The sequence below is a fragment of the Coloeus monedula genome (genome assembly GCF_965178545.1).
Source record: "Coloeus monedula genome assembly, chromosome: 1".
Lineage (NCBI taxonomy): Eukaryota > Metazoa > Chordata > Aves > Passeriformes > Corvidae > Coloeus > Coloeus monedula.
In genome coordinates this window covers 114391458-114413576 of record NC_138781.1, presented here as the reverse complement: position 1 = coordinate 114413576, position 22119 = coordinate 114391458, and positions in this window count along the sequence as shown.

Below are 22119 nucleotides of genomic sequence, written 5' to 3'. Positions count from 1 at the left end.
ATTTTGATTGAAAATGCTATGAAAGTGTGTGTTTATTAACAAGGCAGTTTTTGACTCATGATTTCAGAGGGACAGTCTGGCTCCAAGCACATTTGAAGAGACATCTAATAGCAGCCCTAATGGGTCTAGCCTGTGGCCATAACCTCATCTGAAGCTTCAATTATCCATTCTTGTCCCAGTAAAATCATTCCACTGCTTCCTTCTCATACATCTTGTCCATGTTTTGTCTATTATTTTTCTTCTGCATTATATGGGTGATTCAGAAATAGAAAAATGAAATCTAAGAAGGCAAAGTCTTGATACTGCCGAATTGTTTTACATAGGTTTCGGTAGAGTCTGTGAGCATTTTGTCATAGATGACACTGGGAGAAGAACTGGAGTCTACATGCTCATTGTAATTCAGTGGCTCAGTTGAAGGGTGCACAGTGTCACTAATAAGGTCCCTTCAGAGAACTGTAAGGGGAAACTGGTTTCCAGGCACCAGTTGTGTACCTTACTGTGCCCTGCTTCTGTTGAAAATGAAAATGACATATGAATTCTACTGATCAGAATATATTATGGCAACATGCAGAAAGAAACAAATTTCATTTTCCACAACAGAAAGGAAGATACACTGTAAAGGCTAAATGTTCCAAAGGACAAGCATCTTGGGTATACTCTGGGTAAAGGATAGGTGTCCTGGGAACACTTTGTATTAAAGAGAGTTGAATTTCTGACAGCAAAGCAGGAGCAGTCAGATGAACAAAACTGCCTGAAACATTAAAGAAAAAAAGCTAATTATATGTTTAACTGAATCAATGGTAAACCTGGGATTGCTGAGACTTCTTTATTGTTGTTTAGGTTTTGTTTTCCTTTGTAGTTCTTGGTTTTTTTTGTAATTGACTGATAGGCAGAGTCTTGGTCCTGAAAGGCCAATCTTCTTATTCATCTCGATCTTCACCTTTCACATGAGATGAAATCTCAGAGGCAGTCATAGCTATAAGCTCTCTCCTCAGTGCCTCTGTAGGCTGCCTTTTGAAGGTTAAGTGAGCACAAAAATGTTAGCTTTTGTTTTCTTTTAATTTTTTTTTTTCTGTTAATCACAAGATTCCATCTTACCTTTTGAAGCTTTTGGTGTCTATTTTTTGTGCGTTACCTGTATCCTCTTCTAGTCCTCCTTTCTTTTTCTACCTCTCTTTTAGTTTTCCTCGGTTCTTCGAGTTTTATCTGTGCAATTACTTGGAGTTTCATTCTAGAAATACATGGCTTGTCTGCAAGTTTTCAAGAGTCACAAATGAAATGAGCTTAGTACCTCTTTGTCTCTTGATACCAGCTGCAAAAAATTTGCCTAAATGCTGTATTTTTGCCGGTCAGTTACTGAAGCCTGTGAGAAATACATGGAGTAATAAAATTATGGGACATACTGCAAGGAAAACCAGAAAGTAGAAACTTGATTTAATGGAGAGGATCATTATTGATTCCTGTCCTCCAGAACAGAGCTTAAAAGCAAATAAAATCCATTACTTTCAATGGCAGATATTTTAAAAGCCTCTGTGGAACATTTCAAAACATACTGTACTGGAGTTACAATGTCTCTTTACTTTTGTACACTTCTGTCTTGTTACAAGTGAAGTTTTTGTTGTACCTGGGTTACAACCTTGTCCAGTGTTATCAGCCAAACAGGATCCAGCATGTCAAAATATAATCTGCAAGGGATACTAGAGCTTGCAAGAAAAACTTCTGGAAATCTCTGACTTTGATTCAACATTGCCTTCAACTCCCAATGTATAGTGAGGGAGAACCATGGTCTTTGATGTGTCTCTGTTTCAACTAAAAAAGATGAAATCACCTGAGCTCTTTTAAAAGCTTTGGTTTACTTGGGGTCGTGTTGTCATCAGTTCTGATTTTCCTTCTTTCTTCTACTTATCCCATCTATTTTCAGCAAACTTTAGAAGTACCTTCCCATGAAAGGCATTTTGTGAATCAGATTTTAGAAAACTGGTGTACAATATCCTCACTTTTGTTTCCTCTTCATTTCTGAATGGCCTCTGTTTCTTCCTGCAGTAAAAGATGCAGAAGAAATCATAGTACCTTGGTACTGTAAGAATGTCAGGCAGTTTTTGCCCCCACATTCCTCACTTCAAGAGAAAGTACTGCCTCAGCACAGTTCTACAGTATTCTCCTGGGTAGAAGAACTTAGAATTGCAGAACATTATCTTTCAATTCTCTTTATTCTTCTCCCCTCCTTTTCCTTTGTTTCTGTTTGTTCATTTGGCTTGGTTTCATCCATTTTAGGATGTTTATTTATTTTTTTACATCTAGTTCTTGAAGCATTAGTTACAATATACCCTATACTCATTTTTTATGGGGGATAAAAAAACCCTGATAATGAAAAATGCCATATTTCAGTATCAAAACTGTTTGTATAGTGCAAACTGAACTGCCTTGCTACTTTTGATTATGATAGCCAAGAACTGCTTGGATTTACCAGAGAACCCAGGCAGCCTTTACTCCTGTATTAGTCCATCAGCCTGGTGTGAGTGTTTCCAATCATTTGACAGAGAGATGGTTGCGCAATATGTTATGTCATTATGTCATTATGATTAGATCTGACTTTGCATACATATATGTTGCAGATAAACTTACCTGTATTAAAAAAAAAAAAAAAAAAAAAGCAATGGAACATTTGCAGGTCTGTTAATTTCACTTACAGCATACTTTTTAAAATTTTCTTTTTATGTTACAGGAGTGCATGTCAGGAAGAATTATATTTAACCTGACGAAGGGAAAACTCTAATTCCTTTCTGCCCTCTCACTGAAAGTTTGATCAGTGAGAAGCACTTGTCATCCTTCCTCAGGAATCAGCAACAGAAAAAGCTGGTCTAGGATGCAACTAAGTCTCTTCAGTATTTGCCTGATTTAGCCTTTTCCCAACTTGCTTGCTCTTACCCACCTTTGAGGACCAGTAAGAAATATCATAGGTCCCTATCAGAACAAGTTAGTGAATAATTTTCTAAATCATTACATATTAGTACAGGCTTTCTGCATTTCTGAGTTACCAGACAGACACTCTGTTCCATAGAATAAATAAAATGGAATAAGCTGCATTATGTATCTTATTCCCCAAACTGTATCACAACCTCGTGGTAAAGCCACTGACAGTTTATTTGAAATCCTCTTTGCAGACATTTTCTCCATTTTCCATGCACTGATATATTTTTCTTTTCTTTTCTTTTTTTTTTTTTTTTTTTTTTTTTTTGTTTTAACTGAAGAACCTGTGGCTATGAGAAATATTGCTTTTAGAACTCGGCATAATATTTATGATATATGCTCTTTTCCTTAGTATTTGTAAGAAACCAGAGCTGGTACTTGTAACTGATAATTCTTTACAGCAAAACAAACTCTTTACAGCTATGGAAAGGTTTATAGATTTTTAACAACTTTCACTAAGCACAACTAGTCTTGTTTTCAAAAGTCCTGGGGAGTTTCTAGGCTTCACAAGCCTTCTGGAGGTCTCAGTTACCTCTGTGGTCATTTATGTATGGCAGTGCAAATTGTCTCCTCAGGATGGATCCACAGAGCATCAACTCGTGTTTCAGGTTTTGTCAGGAGCAAATTTTCTGATTTTTGATCAGTGTCTTTTCCAAGTTCTGTCTTCAAATGGCTAATTTGCAAAAATCTGACATTTTTCCCTCTGCAAACTCCATTTTCTTCTGTACATTTTTTCTAATTCTATTTCAGATGGAAGGTAATGATCATGACTTGGGAGCGACATAAAAGTGTGACCTGTAGAAAAAAAATTATTCTCCATGTGAGATTTATGAAGACTATAATTCAGTGGACCATTAACAGCTGGTCCCTTCCTAGCATCTCTGAACTGAAAAGAGCTGACTCTAAATGGTTTTAACTTCTCACATTAATCAAATGTTCACAAAACTTTCTAGTTAATTATATACACTTGTTTTCAGTTTTTTGAGTGACCGTTCAAACACTGAGTTCTGCAAAAATTAAGAATGTCTATTCTTCCGTGTTCTATGAAAAATGGAACCCATTTATGTAAATGAAGAATAAGAACATTTAACCATTGTAAACAAGTAAATGTATATGTATATGTTTATGTATATGTATATATAAACACACACACACACACACAGAGTTTCAAATGTGTATTCTTCTTCCTAGCACTCTGCTTGACATCCTAATTTAGAAATCAATAAACCCACTGTAGGTAACAAAAATCCACTATTTTGGTTGGAGCATTGCCTTCCCTACCACTGATATCCAAATGTGTATTGATAAAATTTATCCTTTTTGTTTTGAAATTAAAGGAACCCCAACAGTCTTGACAGATGTATTTCAAAGTAGACCTGTTGTAGATATGAATTGAAATAAAAACAAAACTCTAAAATACTCTGTGGGTCCCTTCCAACTCAGCATGTTCTGTGATTCTCTGAAAATAATTTGGAGAAATAATAATAATAATAATAATAACAACAACAACAACAATAATAATTTTGTCCTTTCTGCTACTGAAAACGATCAGAGTTTTTATCCAGGTCAAATGTCTGCATTAATGGTGATCACAGAATGACAAAATCACAGAATAGATAAAGTTAGAAGTGACCTCTGGAGATCTTTTGGTTCAAGCCCCCTGCCATGGCAGGATCACTTAAAGCAGGTTACACAGGAACACATCCAGGTGAGTTTTTAGTGTCTCCAGAGGGAAAGGCTCTATGACTTCCCTGGGCAGCCTGTTGCAGTGCTCTGCCATCCTCAATGGAAAGAGGTTCTTCCTCATGTTGAGGTGAAATTTGTTGTGTTTTAGTTTATGGCCATTGCTCCTTGTATTGGGTTGACCCTGAGTTGATGGACAGTCTTTAAGACCAATTACGCTTCTCACAATTTACATATTTAAACCGCACAGAAAGGCGGGACTTCCCCCTTTTGGTCGGAGCTCGCTTGCTGGGAGGTGGGGGCTCCGGAGCCTCCCGGCCCCGCCGGGCCGGGCCGGGGCCACTGCCCCTTTCCCCCTTTCCCCACGCTGCGGCACGGACCCTGGGTGGCTGGGGGGGGGACTGCCTCAGAGCCACAGGCAGCTAAAACCAGCCATGGACTGCTCACAGCTAAGCCCATCCAGCGCGGCTTCTGGGGACCGGCGGGTCCCTCTCCTCTCCACGCGGGGCCGGCGGAGTCAACGGGAGCGGCAGAGCCTCCTGTCTGCAGCCAGCACACTTCGTGCTGAACTGAAGAGGACACCACGCAGCCAGCAGCACAAAGGGAGCGAGGTTTTCCCCACCGTAAAGGCTGAACAAGAACACTCTTCAGCATGGCGGTGTCAGTCAGAGAGAAAGAGAAGTGAGTCACATGGGACGGAGCTGAGCATGGCGGCGGGAGAAAAGAGGGTGGTGCCACGATTCTGGCGGGCAGCTTAAAAGAAACCTTCTTGCATGCCGTGGTTAGAAATTGTAATACCACAAACTGTTTGTCTCTTTAATCCATTTGAAGAACATGGGGGGATGGAGTATCTTCGTGTGCCTGTGAAGATTGTGAAGAATGCCGATGCCAGGCTTTATAGTAGTAAAAGGCTGTTAGAGACTTGTGGCGAAGAAGAGCCTTTGTGTGCAGGCCAAAAGAACTTATCCTTAAAAAGATGAATAACCCCATGTGATGGCCCATGTTTTGCAGTGTGAAGGAACTGTGAGATTTTTCATGGGAGAGATGTTCTACACACAGCAGATTGTTTGTTTCCGGGCGGATCTGCTGTTGGTGGCAGTTTGGGAACCACGTGCAACTGAAGGAAAAACCCTTTTTTTCCCTTAAGCATAAGAGAGAGACTTTTCAAGAACTGGAACACTGACTAACATCCCATGTTCTGTTATCCCTTGTGTGAGCTAGGTAAAAGGAGAGAAGTGCTGGCTGGAGGGGGGGGGGGATTTGCTTTAATTTTGTTTTGTTATTGTCTCTTTACTTTTAATTCTATTAGTAATAAAACTCTTTCATTGTACTGCAACTGTTTAAGGTTTGTGCCTGCTTTGCTTTTCTCCTAATTCTTATCTCACAGAAGGAAAACAAGTAAGTAATGAATATTTTGAACCAAAACCACTACATTTAATTGGTGTTTCCGCCCGGTTTCGAACTCAACCCGCTACATTAAATGGTGGAGAATGCGGGCAATTAATGGGCACTGTGAGATGAAGATTAATTAGGAGAAAATAATAAGCAGAGCAAGTATAAAGTTATAAAATTAAGAAGAATAATAGAAGAAATTTACTTTGTAGAAGTGGTAAATATTCTAGGGGTGGAGGTTTATGTAATTTGTTTTCTTTTATCTCTGGTTTTGCTATTTTAAGTAATTTTTGGATATGTAAATTTTAAGAAGCGAGGGGTGGAATGTATTGGGTTGACCCTGAGTTGATGGACAGTCTTTAAGACCAATTACGCTTCTCACAATTTACATATTTAAACCGCACAGAAAGGCGGGACTTCCCCTTTTGTGGGAGCTCGCCTGCTGGGAGGTGGGGGCTCCGGAGCCTCCCGGCCCCGCCGGGCCGGGCCGGGGCCACTGCCCCTTTCCCCCTTTCCCCACGCTGCGGCACGGACCCTGGGTGGCTGGGGGGGGGACTGCCTCAGAGCCACAGGCAGCTAAAACCAGCCATGGACTGCTCACAGCTAAGCCCATCCAGCGCGGCTTCTGGGGACCGGCGGGTCCCTCTCCTCTCCACGCGGGGCCGGCGGAGTCAACGGGAGCGGCAGAGCCTCCTGTCTGCAGCCAGCACACTTCGTGCTGAACTGAAGAGGACACCACGCAGCCAGCAGCACAAAGGGAGCGAGGTTTTCCCCACCGTAAAGGCTGAACAAGAACACTCTTCAGCATGGCGGTGTCAGTCAGAGAGAAAGAGAAGTGAGTCACATGGGACGGAGCTGAGCATGGCGGCGGGAGAAAAGAGGGTGGTGCCACGATTCTGGCGGGCAGCTTAAAAGAAACCTTCTTGCATGCCGTGGTTAGAAATTGTAATACCACAAACTGTTTGTCTCTTTAATCCATTTGAAGAACATGGGGGGATGGAGTATCTTCGTGTGCCTGTGAAGATTGTGAAGAATGCCGATGCCAGGCTTTATAGTAGTAAAAGGCTGTTAGAGACTTGTGGCGAAGAAGAGCCTTTGTGTGCAGGCCAAAAGAACTTATCCTTAAAAAGATGAATAACCCCATGTGATGGCCCATGTTTTGCAGTGTGAAGGAACTGTGAGATTTTTCATGGGAGAGATGTTCTACACACAGCAGATTGTTTGTTTCCGGGCGGATCTGCTGTTGGTGGCAGTTTGGGAACCACGTGCAACTGAAGGAAAAACCCTTTTTTTCCCTTAAGCATAAGAGAGAGACTTTTCAAGAACTGGAACACTGACTAACATCCCATGTTCTGTTATCCCTTGTGTGAGCTAGGTAAAAGGAGAGAAGTGCTGGCTGGAGGGGGGGGGATTTGCTTTAATTTTGTTTTGTTATTGTCTCTTTACTTTTAATTCTATTAGTAATAAAACTCTTTCATTGTACTGCAACTGTTTAAGGTTTGTGCCTGCTTTGCTTTTCTCCTAATTCTTATCTCACAGAAGGAAAACAAGTAAGTAATGAATATTTTGAACCAAAACCACTACATTTAATTGGTGTTTCCGCCCGGTTTCGAACTCAACCCGCTACACTCCTCATCCTGTCACTGGGCACCATCCTCTTGACACCTGCCTTCAAGATATTCATAAGCATTAATGAGACCCCCTCTCAGTCTCTTCTAGACTGAACAGGCCCAGCTCTCACAGTCTCTCCTCATAAGAGAGATGCTCCAAATCCCTCATCATCCTTTTGGCCCTCACTGGACCCTCTCCAGTAGCTCCTTTTCTTTCTTGTACTGAGGAGCTCAGAACAGGACACAGGACACCAGATGTAACCTCAGTAGGGCCGAGTAGATCACCTTCCATGGCCTGTTGGCAACACTTCCCTATTTATGCCAGGATTCCATTTGCCCTCCTAGCCACAAGGGCACACTTCTGGCTCATGGTCAACTTTTTATCCCCCAAGATTCCCAGGTCCTTCTCCACAGATCTGCTCTCCAATAGGTAAGCCCCCAGCCTGGGCTGGTACTTGGGGTTATTCCTCCCCACATGCAGGACCCTGCACTTGCCTTTGTTGAACCTCATTGGGTTTCTCTCTGCCCAACTCTCCAGCCTATCAAAATCCTGCTGAATGTCAGCACAGCCTTCAGGTGTATCAGTCACTCACCCCCATTTTGAATCATCAGCAAACCTGCTGAGGGTGCATTGTATCCCTTTGTCCAGGTCATTGATAAACAGGTTGACTAAGACTGGACCCAGTATTGATCCCTGGGAAATGCCACTGACTACAGGCCTCCATCTGGATTCTGCTCTGCTGATTACAAACCACTGAGCTCTGCCATTCAGCCAGTTCTTGATTCACCTCACTGTCCATTCATCTAACCCACATTTCCTGAGCTTACCTGAAAGGATTTTATGGGTGAGAGTGTCAAAAGCCTTGCCCGAAGTCAAGGTAGACAACATCCACTGCTCTCCCCTTTTTAACTCATCCTGCCATACCATCATAGAAGACTCTAAGTTTGGTCAAGCATGATTGATGCTGATCTTCCATTTAAAATCTCCCTCATTTAGACTTTCCTTCCTGTAGAGAACAGATTTCTTAACTTTGTCATGCATGCAGAAGAAAATTCATGTTCTTGGAGATGCTTTCCAGACTGTAACACTCTGGTATATCTACAGCAACCTGGAAGTGTAACTTATGAGCATTAGCAACATCCTCTAGACAATCTCCCTTGAGATCTTTGAGGAAGAAGCTTAACAGCCCTGATTAAAGTGCCCATCTACCACATGTTCTTGGTAGGTGAGCTCGAAAAATGTGCTACAGAAAAGAATGCTTTAAATTGACGTACACTTCTAATCAATTTGCCTGTTACATACCAATATAGAGACTTTAGATCATTAACCATTGATATGAAATTACCTTATTAGAACCATTCAGCATGGGTATGAGAGGGTTTGTGATTAAATGCATGCACTGCACCTTTGATGAGCTTTATCACTGTGCTTGCAAGTACCCATTACTTCATTTCCTGTGGTAGGAGCGGTTCATGTTTTCACTCGTTTAATTCATAAAGCTGTTTTCTAGCAATATTTTTATAACCTGTGCAGAAGAATTGAGAACTGGAACCTTTTAATAGTGACAAGATTTTGCACAGCGAACCAGAATAGACAATTTAAGCTTCAAAATCCACAAGGGGTTTGGAATTGCACTGAACGTTTCAGACTTTGTTCTATGGGGTGCAATGACACAAAAGCTTATACATAAAATCTCATGTAGCAATTTCAGCTCTTTAATCCTTGTTACTAGTTCATTTCTGTAGCTGTCTTCAAGAAATTAATCGTCTCCACAAGTTCAGACTGGAACTAAAATATCCAAAGAGCTTTCTACAGTCCACTGTAGCCCACAAAATTTACAGTTAATGAGGCTAATACCGGTGATACTAATGTTTATCATAACAGTATTTGTATGTTTTTAATGAGAGATTTTATATGATTTTTCCACTGGTTTTAATGCTCTAATGGTTTTCTATTTTCTTGCTGTTCAAATAAATTTGCTCTCTTCTTCTGCCTCAGTAATGTTACCCAAGTTATCATTTTTATTTTTAATTAATTCATTTTAGGCTATTACTTTTACTTGCAGTCAAGTTGCTCTAACTGTAAAAAAATTCTTATATTTATTTCACACATCTAAAAACCATCATTGCTCTTGGAGGAATTTAATTCCTTTTATTTGTGTGGCTTTTTCTTTTTTTCAAATAACTGGACAGTAACTTCCTGTCCTGCATTTCCAATAAAACGGATTGTTTTTACTCTCAAATGACAGTGCATATGTGTTTTGTAGAAGTGTTGACTTGTACAGATCTTTTTCAGTCTAACGGAACAAGCAATCTGATTTTATTTGCAAAATTTTTTCAAACTAAATGAATCCATTACCATGTTCTAGATCCCACAGAACTCAATATGGTTCTTGATGACAAGGTAACGTAGGATAATAAAGTGATAGATGTATGATAGTAAAGCCATATTAGTGAGATCAAGCCTTTTTCTCCTGACATCAATCCCATACACTTGCAGGTAACCAGTGCTGAGAGGGCTACTGCTGACTGTGGTCGCTGTAATGAATTCTATATTCTTATGCTCTCTTTAGGTAAATAATTTTTTAGGAAACCTCAGTGTCTTCTAGTATTGGAAATGAAGTCATATCAAATGTTGGAATTAGGAATGTGGTGTGGTTTTTTTGTTTTGTTTTATAAATATGATTTACGTCTCTTTACAGAAAACTGTTGTTCTCTGGGGGATGATTTCTCACTGATTCTGTTAAACCAAGAGGTCTAACTGACAAAGGAAAAAATAATCTTTGGGGCTCAATGAAGGAATTCTACTTGGTGGTGCTGGTACTAATGGATTAAAAAACCCAGCTTGTCAAAAAATTTTTATTTTATAAAATTCTTATTATACAGCAAATTATAGACTTAAGACACTTAGAATTCCAATTTGTAGGTGTGCTAACATTTACATAACACAGAAATGTGTTCATAAGAAAGGATTCTGTGATAACTTGGTATATATTTTATCAGGAACTTCAAATTGGAACTAAATGCAGTAAGCTCATGTATTAAGGGCTGTCATTATACACTCACTTATAAAAACCATACTTTGTGAGATAAATTTCTTATCAAAACAAACAAACAAACAAACAAACCAACAAGGAAATATTCACATATTTCCTCTGAGAGATCTCATGAGACAAAATAATGGAAACATACATAAATGACTGTACAAAGTTTAACTTCTAACAGATACTGTCATTAACTCTCAGCAGCAATATCTATGGGGCTCTACATCAAAGTTTTTTAGATGGCTTCACTGCCTTAAGAGATCATGAGACTGTAAGGAAGTGAGAAAATACTTCAGCGTTAACCAATACGGGAATTGGCACCTGGAATTTTCCACTACTATACAGCAGTTCAAGATCACAAAATTTAGTTTAACTAGATAAAGGAAAATATTTTTTTTCTGTATTTGTAGCTATTCATAGCTCTAAAAGTGAGAAAAAAATCTGCACAGTAGTTCCCAAGTCAACCATTAGAGAACAGATCGCAGCATAAGAATAATCCTGATTTATAAGATTCTTCAAATACTATTCTTAAAAATTACTTATCATGTTATGCAGATCAAGTCTGGCAAAGAAGTGGATCAGAAAAGGCCAAAAACCATCCTTCAAATATTCTTTAGAAAGTAAGTAAGTGTTGAGATGTGATTTTAAAACTTAAGTTTAATCTCCCGTTTTTGAAAATACTGCCTGAGATGGGGAAGGCTGGCAAAGAGATTGCCTTTATTAAAATTGCCACGTGTGTCTTTTTAAAATGTTCCCTAGTGAACTTCTCTTATGCAATGCAGTCAAAAAGTGAAACTTGGGAAAGATTACAAAGAAAATTGAAGAATTAGATCAAAAATTGAAAGTAAGGTCTGCTGAAGGACTAATGAGGCAGACTGTGGTTTGTTCTATTTTTCATCACAATAGCTAATCAGAATCCTAAACATTAGAGCAAAATAGCCACATTTCAACAATCCATGAATTTCTATATCCTCCCTTCCAAAATAACATATTTCCTTATTGAGAAGCCTGTTTAGTATATACAGCAGAAAAACTACAGACTGTAAATAAATTGTGAGGCTTTCCCATGTTTTTATTTCTGTTAGCCTTCTACTATACTTGTATGGACTAGTTGTTTATGTACGTGTTGTTCAAAAGCAAATCATGTTGAGTAAGGTAACATCAATAAAAGAAACAGATATGAAACATGCTAATTATATCAAAGATAAAAACTGTCAAATTGGTATTTGGAGGTTGCTTGGCAGTTTTTCTAAATGTCTCCTAGAGCCACAGGGTCTAAGAATACCCACATCAGTATGGTCATTCTTTTGACATTGATTTTCAAAATACATGTCAAGCAATTTGCACTGTATACTGTACAAATGTCAGAGGTAGAAAGATGGCCACAAGGGAGGACTGTTAAAATACAGCATAGTATCAACATTCCAACTTTGGTGAAAAAAAGTTCAGCAACAGAAGTTAGGATTCTAATAAAGATCAAGACAATCAAAATTAAAGGGGTAAATTTGACTCTTTCTCCTCCTTGCCTTAGCTCATACTACCCCCTTAATTTCTTTGAAATACTGATTTAGTGACAATATTGAACTAACAACCACAATCAATCTCCTACATTCTATCTCCTCCCTTATACTTTTCTACCTACGGAAAGAATATGTGAATGTGAAACCATCAAATGGATTTTCCTGTGTTGTCAATTAGAGGGAAAAAGGCAGTTCTGAAGGATTTGGCCTTACAAAATATCAATATTTGGTTGCAGTCAGCAAACAAGATCAAGGTTTTTAGAGATGTAGATTCAAATGCATTTCAGTCTATGATGCAGTAAATTTTTCTTGTGGCTTGTAGATGTATATAAAGGTTTATTTTGTCAAAAATTATAGCCCTTGATCAAGAATAAATTAAAAGTAGAGAACTATAAATCTATACTTAAAGCAAACCAGAAAAGTATTTTTATTTTTTTTAAATTTTCAACCCATGCCATGTTAGTCTCTAGATACAACTTTTAATTTTCTAGATCTGCACTTTAATGAATTTCTGGTTCAAAGGCAACCAGGAATAACAAAACCCATATTTCTCTTTGATTAATGTAGTTCCAGATACCCCTGCAGTCCCAAGGTTCAACAAACAAAGCAGTAGTTTCCAGTCATGTAGTTACTGCATTTCTAAACTGTATAAATGAATGATTTCAAACATACACACACATACTATATGTAGTGCATAAAAAAGAATATGCAAATATTTAAAAACATTCTTTAGGTCTTTCCAAGATGCAATATAAGCTATTAATAAATATTCATATATTTTAGTGTTTACATTAAATAAATAAAGAAGAACACACAAATATAAATATGTATATTTGTATACATAAATATAATTTGCATATACTGATGGGGTTATTCTGCTATCTGTATTTTTTTAATTTTTGCAAATGATAATCGTGAGTGGAAAGTTATCTATCACTGTACAGTAGCATTTTAGTTTATTGAAGAGTGTAATATCATTGGTCCTTCTGCATTTCTTTTGGTATAATGAGTTTTCTGAAGTTTCAGTGATGGAAGGAAGTAAATATAGTTTTGACAGATATTGAATTTATGGTCATTGCTTGTCAACATTATTGTTTAACTCCACCTTCACTACTACATTTTTTTTTGCCAATCTTGTAAGGGGAATGAAATAATAGTCTGTAGATTCCCATCTGAAGTTGCCTTCCAATACACACTGCATTCCTTGAATGGCATCAAGAGTGGATTTGTGTTTAAATGTAACAAACATTTTCACTTTGGAGCAGACTGCATAGGAAACTGTTGGAATATAATGACGCCTGAAGCCTTGGACAGAGGATTTATCAGCACAGTCTGACTACCCAAACTATTTCCATCTGTCCACAACATGACATCATAATGAGAATTCTGAACAGAAAAGGCAACCCAGGGGCATTGCTAGAAGAGCTCTGAATCCATCTGCCCCAAGGGCAGGTGGAAATTGAAGTCAGCTGCAGCTGAGGTTGCACAGAAGGGTAATATTCAGCCCTGCTATTGTGGAATCACCTGGAGCTTTTTATCTTCTGGAATGGCTCACATAAGGCTGAGTACAGAAGCTTGATACCTTGCTGTTTGCAGTGAGATTGTAAGCTGGAGATTTATGAATACCTAAAGGGTTCATAAGAACAGCTTTCTTTGAAGAACAGAAAATCCCATTCTCTTTTCAAAAACTATATAGAAATACACTTCCTCTCCTCTTTACAGGTATTTAAAAATTAAAAATGCAGATATTTATATATTTTTTTCAATCATTAAATCAATGCAATATATTGATGGAAATCTTTCATGTTGGTTTACAAGGCAAGTCAAAGTTTATAAATAATTTATATACATATATATATTTTTAACATATATATAACCAAAAAGTTTCCTATGTTCTGTATTACATGAATTATGCTCTGGTAATATTTTCCCAAGTAAGCCACATTAGAAAAGTCACCCCTTGCATATATAGCAGAGCCAGTTCTAAATTCTTATCTCAGTCTAATGCTAGTTGAAATCCATTAATTTAAGTTGATTTACGTTAGTGTAAGACTGGTAGAATATGAGCTAGAAAGAAAGAATCAGGTCAACACTTTTTAATCAGAATTTTAATATTCACAGAGTCAGAGCAGTATGTAGGTTAACTTCATAACAGCTCCATAAAGTGAATTGATACACAGTACTGTATCATGCCAACATAGCATTACAATGTATAATTTAAAACTTTTCCTTTGAAATTAGTTAAATACAGATTAAGAAAATAGATGGAAAGAGTCTCATCATCTATCATGAGAAGCTTCTGTAGAGTTTCACATGTTTATATATTTCATATATTTCATGGTATAACATAAATTGCTCCTTAATTATACTGACTTTATGCCATAAGAACCATCAACTGTTGATTTCTTCACAGAACGATGAATTTGTGCTATAATTCTTAAATGCTTGAAAATCATGTTTCTTCACTTCTCAGAAAGAAAACAAAGTATCAAATGCACTAGTTTTGGAGATGATGTTGTGTCAGTGTTTGCAATATATTTTCAAAGCACAGGGCTACTGCTAATGTTTTTTTAATGTTTTTCTTTATGTTCTGGAAAATAAAAGTTTTTCCAGATATTCGAATGTATCAAAATCTGCTTTTCTTTTTTCCTTTAAAATCAGAAATAGTGGAACACTCTGATCTGGTTTTGTTCAATGATAGAACCATTCCAGTGCAGAATCCATGTATGTGAGATTAAGTACTGACATTAGTAGACTAATCTGTTAATTTATGCTGAGATGATTTCCTGGAACTGTGACAACAAATGGACTCTTCGGAACATCTTCTTGGATGATATACTTTTCTTGTTCATGTCCCCTGCTCATGCCTACATGCTCAGCTACCCCAAAGAAGTCACTCCATATCCAAAATGACCATTCAAATTCAGTATACGTATTTTCAAAGCGTTCCTTGCTACTCCTTTCACCATAATTGCCCTCTCACCCTCCAGAAGAGAGTTTTGGTTTGAATTCTGCTTTTTTTCTGACTCATGTCATATTTCAATGCTACATAACTATCATCTCCATCTCTGTTCCCAGTGGGTTTAGTACAGCATATCTCTCCATTTCATCAGTCAGTAGCAGTGAGCATGTATGTGATAAATTAAGCTGATGAGCCAGGAAGGGGAAAGAAGTCTGCTTATCTGACTACAATTTTCTTTTAAGTGGTGGAATAAAACATTCCAGATGAAGAAAAATAATTTTCTGTGGCTTACCAGAAAATGCTGACTCTGTCCTCGTGATAATATATGAGGTACAAAGTTTATGATGTCTGCAACTAATTATTTTATCAACCTGTTTTTCCAATGTGAGAAGTCTTCTAAGTAGGAGACTAGCTATCTATTTTGACTCTTTTTTTCAGGTTTAGTGGTGGACTTGGCAGTGCTGGTTTAATGGTTGGACCTGATAATCTCAGAAGTCTTTTCCATCCTAAATTATTCTATGATTCTATAATCTGTAACTTTGATATAATTTTCTTGGATAGTTGCTGCAGGGGTACAAAGAAGAACCACCGTCATTGAGGCCTATTATAACTATTACGTACCTGGTTTATATGTTTTCCTTTCAGATTGGAACCAGACATATATTTTTGTCCATTCAGATTGGAAAAATACTAATGTATTAGGTATAAATTTTAAGATTTTGATACTGTGCGGTGATCTTCATGGGTGACCTCTCTAGGAGGAGGTCAGGAACTGCCTGGCACAGGTGGTTCCAGATGGCTCCAAATGGATCCACCACATTCCCACCAGGAAAGCTAGTGGCACCTCTGATAGCACATTTAAGAAAACCCCAGTGAGGAAGGAGAAAAATGGTGAGAAACATCAGAAGGAACAGAGGTGCCAGAGGAGGAGGAGGCCTCCATGGCAGAGTAGGCACACACCTGAAGTGACTGATGATGTCCATAGAGGAGTCATACTGGAGCACAGAAGAAAGGTGATAAGGAAAGGCAGCAGAGAGGAACTGCTAATCTGAAAAGACCAAGTGCAACCTGTGGCAATACTAGTGAGGAAAAAGAGGTGTCTGAAGTTGAGCCTGGCAAGGGGAGGGAAGTGCCTAAATGTTTTGGGTTTTATTTTTGTTTCCTAGCATATGAGTCAATAATTTAATATTTATGTTAACTGGGAAATTAAATTACCCAAGTTCAGATTACTTTGCCCATGACAGCAGCTTCCAAGCGATCTCAGTGTCTTTGTTTTGACCCATGAATTTTCTCTCTCCCATTCCTCTGGTTTTCTCCCTCGTTCTACTGCAGGTGGAGAAGTGAGCAGCCATGCAGGTGCCTGGCTGCTGGCTGGGGCCAACCCACCACAGTTAGACAGCCAAGTGGTTACCAAGACCCTTGTAAGTGATCATCCTATCAGTCTTATCGAATTGAGAATTTCTGCCTGTTATGCACCATTTTGGTCATTTCTGGGTGTTCTAGGATAAATGTAACACTGTGCCTATACTTAGATATTTTTTATCTCAATGCAGCTTTAACTGTAGAATCACTAATAAAAGTTTTACAATTTTAACTTGAGGAGAAGGGGTTAAAACAGACTGGCTTGAAATACGAGAATAAATTGGAAAAGAATTCAAGTTGGTGAAAGAAATAAAGTACAAGCTGCAGTCAATATTGCCATCAAATCATCAAAAGCATCTGAAAAGACAAACAGCACCAGGTGAGAAATACTTCTCTAATGAAACCCAAATGTCAAAAACATATGACATTTCATCACATTCTTTCAAAAAATCTGCTAGAACGACCTGCAGCACCAATCACCATCTGTTAAAACATCTATGACATCAAAATTTGATAATGATTTTTCAAAATAATCTTTGAAAAGCAACATGACCATTTTTGTATTTTAAACACATTTAAACACTATGCTGTTATTTAATGTCCTTTGCAGCTTTATATAGTAAAATTGTTCTTTTATTTTCCCTTCTTTTAAAAACTGGCTTAGTAAATATAAACTTCCACACTACTTTGCTGAGTCAAAGATTTTTTTTTTTTTTTGTGGAGGACATACATTGCCCTTTAAATGCTTATTTAAAAGAACGCAAACACTAACATAAAAAGGAAAAAATATTCAGTAGTGCCTTTATCCTTGAAATAGGTGTCTTTGGCCAAAGAAATACAGCTACAGTCCTACCTGTATTATAGCTTTTAAAATTAAATAGAAAACATAGCCTATGTCATTTATACAAGGAAAAGACTCTTATTCCCAGGGTAGATGAATTGCTTTTCCAACATCAGTTGCTACTTGATTGAATAAAGATATTGAATAAAGTTACAGAGTTCATTACAATAGAAACTTTTAAGAGCCATTAGTTAATTTTCACATTTGTCAGTCTTTATAGAATTGATGTATTTTAGAGTCTTTAGTTTTTATTTTGATTTGTTTTGTTTTCAGTTGTGGAGATCTTCAATCACACTCTTTTCTCCAAAATTTTTAGGAAAAACTCAGAAAGTATTATTGACGATTCATGTCTTTTGAACACCAGGAAGTAGTTTCAATAGTGTCAAATTCTTTACTATGATTTACTGTGTTTTTTCAGGCTCCACTTTTCTGTACATAAAATAGTCTTAATCATGCCACATTTACCTCTTAGATAGTTTACATTATTCCTGCTGTCATTTGAAGAGGATCAATTGTTGATTTATGTTTTTCCTTTCCATTCAACACCACAATACCTTCTACTCTTGTTAGTCTGACTGTAATAAAAGCAATCTTCAGCTTCATATTTTCACAAGTGTTTAGTAGGTTTAGGGACTTTTTTTAAGGCTGACAAGGGAAATAAATTTGTTGTAAAAGTTTCTTCTGATCTGCTACATGGATAGCAAGAAATTCAGACTTCTTGACTTCGTATATTCCTTCCTATGAAGAAATCCTATGCTTAGACCTCTGTGTAAAACACATTGAATTAAATGCTCAGATGCACTTTGCCTATAGCTAGCATTCACTGTGTGTGTGTGCATACACACAAAGGCCTGGCTCTAATTATAGTTGAGCTATGTCCTTGCCCCTGGGAGCCAAATACAGCTATAGTTTCACTATTAGCTCTGGCTGAAAAACTAAATATTGGGTTGACTGCCACTTTTGCTGGTTCTGAAGACAGACCCCGGCCACAGACCCTGCTTTAAGATGGTCCCAGCAACTGCATGAATGGAAATAAAGAACAGCAAGTTCACCTCTGCTGAAATTTCTTCCCAGAATCATTTCCTTCACTCATATTCACCATTCCCAAGAGCGTTGTGCCTGGGGGTGGGGCTGGGCACATCCACTCAGCTTATTCTTGGAACAGTGAAATGCAAGCCCTGAGAGAGTTCTGTGCAAATAAAAATACACAATAATTCAGTGATTTTTTTGAGAGGAAAAATTCTGCTATTCTGGAAGCACTTGAAAGCAGAACTCCCTAAAATCATTCCTTTAGTTTAAAGTTACCATGGTACACTATACTCTGGCTGTTCTGCTTGTGTTATTCTGGACCATGCATCACACAAAGAAGATAAACTACGTGAGTCTTATAGCCTTTTTACATTTTCGATATTTCTCTTTAAGCATAATACTTTCTGTAAGAGAAAAAAACACCACCATTTGTTCTCATCAACAACATTGAATGCATTACATTTACTTAGTACAAATACTAGATAAGGGTACAGGTCATAGAATGCAGTTAAATATATTTCATATACATTAGTTATTTCAAGAACAATATATACTATATATTTTCATGAACTCAAGGATAACTACGGGATTATTTAATGGCATTGTATAATATTTATTAAATAACAATTTAATAAACAATTAAAGGCTGAAATAGCTGAAGTAACTGAGAGGAAGAATTTAAGTCATATGGAATATTCTCTGGTATTAATTCTTATTATTGTAATGTGATATTTAGTAAAGACTGACCAAATTTAGAATAGAATAGCCAACATAATTTTTTTCTTGGTGCAATAGTATATTTCTAAGAGTTCAATGAAAAGTATTGAATTTTTCTAAAATTCACCACTTCTGTCCTAAAATGTATTCATTTAAAGGCAAGAAGAGATCATAGCTGTTCTAAGCTCAGGCTGGATGTCTGTATTCAGCATGTGCTATGGAACACCAGCCTGAGTGATAAACTGGCATATGCCTTGAGATCCTCTGTTCAGAGAGCCCTGAGAAACCAGGATGAGCACTATGCACGTGGTAGCCCCTTGTGCAGCTTCATTCTTTACCTGTAAAACCTTAGCTTGGCTTGTGGGTTCAGAGAGATGAAAATACCAGACATGGTATCTAAATGCAGTTCTGTGTTTTAACTGAGATGTACTGATTTGAATGCTGAATTTTCTTATCACGTAACCTCAAAGCTTTATGATGTGATTAATGCATCTTGACTTAATGTATGAGGGAAAAAAAAAATCTATGATGAATCGAAAAACTTGCTTTTTAAATTTGTTTCTGATTAGATAGCTTGGGTCTTAAATATTTAGAAGGCATTTTAATATGTTCTCAGATGGCATGAAATAGCCCAATTCTACAGCAGAGGTCTCAGGTTAGAAGATTATTAGGACATTAAGACATTATCCTTTTTTCTTCCACAGCAGAGTATGATTATGCTCAAGGGAGTAATTGGCTGAGGTAGATAATGCAGACCAATTTGATTTCTTCAGACAGCCTCCATCCTTCACATTGGCAGCCAAGTGCCCTCCCAGGACACAAGAAGGAAACCTTTGCAAACGCTCTTCTGGATTCCTGACAAGTGCCTTCTCTGTTTGCTAAAGAAACCGCATGACTGGTTTCTCTGCTGTCCTATCCATGTATTTATGTTATAGATAATACTGTGCTGATTGCAAATGTATGCGTCTTCTCAGCAGCCAGCCAGACAAACCTTTTCTCAGCCATAAATTTCACATTTTAAATATAAATGGAAAATAAACCTTTCCCCTCAAAAAAAAAACCCAGGGCTTGCAGTATACAATGTTTTTCTCAAATAAAATGTTGGGAAGCCTGCCATTGAGACAAATAATCTACAATTACATGTATATTATGAAAATAATATTTTGTATGTATATATAACATATTTAAGCACAAAGAAGACTTCTATTCATGGTCACAATAAAGACACCATCCTAGTGTCCTTGTCATTTTAATCACAATGCAACTTGTTTTCCTTAATACCATTTTTTATACTTCTGTTCTCAATTTTAGTTATAAAGTCACAAGATATATATAGCTCATCATTACATTCATGTTTTTAATAAAATAACTATTTTAACATATAATATTTACTGCAAACATTTAATTCTGTTCTATACACCATGTCCACTAGCATGCCAATCATTCAATTTTTTACTTATTCATACACTCTTTTTTATACTATTTCCCTTAGGAAAACCTCTGCGGGTAGACAGGCTTTACTACATAACAGTAGATAGGCTTTGCTCCATAACGTATATCAATCCATAGAAGCTCCAGAAGACTGAGGAAGGAAGTGAATCTCAGTGTTAAAGGTGTGATGATGACAATTCTTTCCATAGGTGAATTTAGAGAGGAATAAAGGAAAAAACCCTCCTCTCCTCTTGAAGATATGAAAAGGAAAACGAGCAAGTGATCTTTAAAATATTTAGAAAATTCCAGATCGCTTAGTGCTCCAGAAGTGAATGCTAGTACCCTGAATCAAAGCATGGGATGAATGCAAGCCAGTGAAGGAAAAAAATAGCACAAATCTTTTTATTTTCTTTAAATTGAAACACATTATACCCATCTCTCATCATTTTTTAGAGAGATGAGCAGGGTCAGCCAATCTGAAATATATTCTTGTTATACTATGTTTGGTTTACTTTTCTGAATGATCTTAGTGATGAGCCACATATATTAACAAATAATATATTCATGCTTTTTTTCAATATACAGCATTATTAATATCCTTGTTTTTGTTAAATATCAACTTCAGCATGTGTAAGAATATCCCACTTACATCTGTGTGGTGCCTCAGGAGCAGAAAGTTTTCTCACTGGTCTACTGATTTGCCAATTATTTCACCAGGCATATGAAATATCTGAATGTGCTTACACGTGTTTTCAAAGAGCTGAGGACTGTCAAAATATCAGCACTATTTCCTTATATTTTCATGGCAAAGAAGTAGCACTGAAGGGGATTACTTGAATTTGAATAGACTTTAACAAACCCCAAGCAAATGTTTGAGCATAGATGTTAGTGCTCTCTCAATGGAGATAATGACGTTTCAGACTACAGCTCAGTATTCCTGCAGTGCCCAGCATCGCAAAACATATTTCCAAGATGTTGAAAGGATGACATTGGGGATGAGCTTGGGAGCTAGTGGTAAGTTCTGCATGACCATAGTTTCCTCCAGAGACTAAGCCACACCATATATATTCCTTGGCAGCAGCATGATAACACAAAGGAACCTTGAGGAGCTTTGTCTCCCTCTTCATCCCATTCCAATTAAGATCATTAATAACTCATTTTATATAATTACACACTAAGAAAACTTTGTTCTACACCATATCCATCTATCTGCTGTACAGAAATAAAATCTCTCATTAAATGTCCCTGCCACCTACATGGTCACTATGTTATCTTGCTACATGGTAGGTGTTAAAAATCAGAGAAGATACCTTCAGAATGGACATAGGCTTCTATTTAATGCTCTAGCGTATTTTGAGTAGCTGAGTTTTGTAACGAATTTCCTGCATTTCACTCCATCTCAGTGATAAAATGTAGAGATTTTGGAAATAATTATGGAAAATATTTGTATAAATACATATGCACATATCTCTATTCCAGAAGACCCAAATTTTACCTTCATCAGGACTGGTAGATGAAGTTTTCAAATTATATTCTTAGCTTAAGGTATTCCTATGAC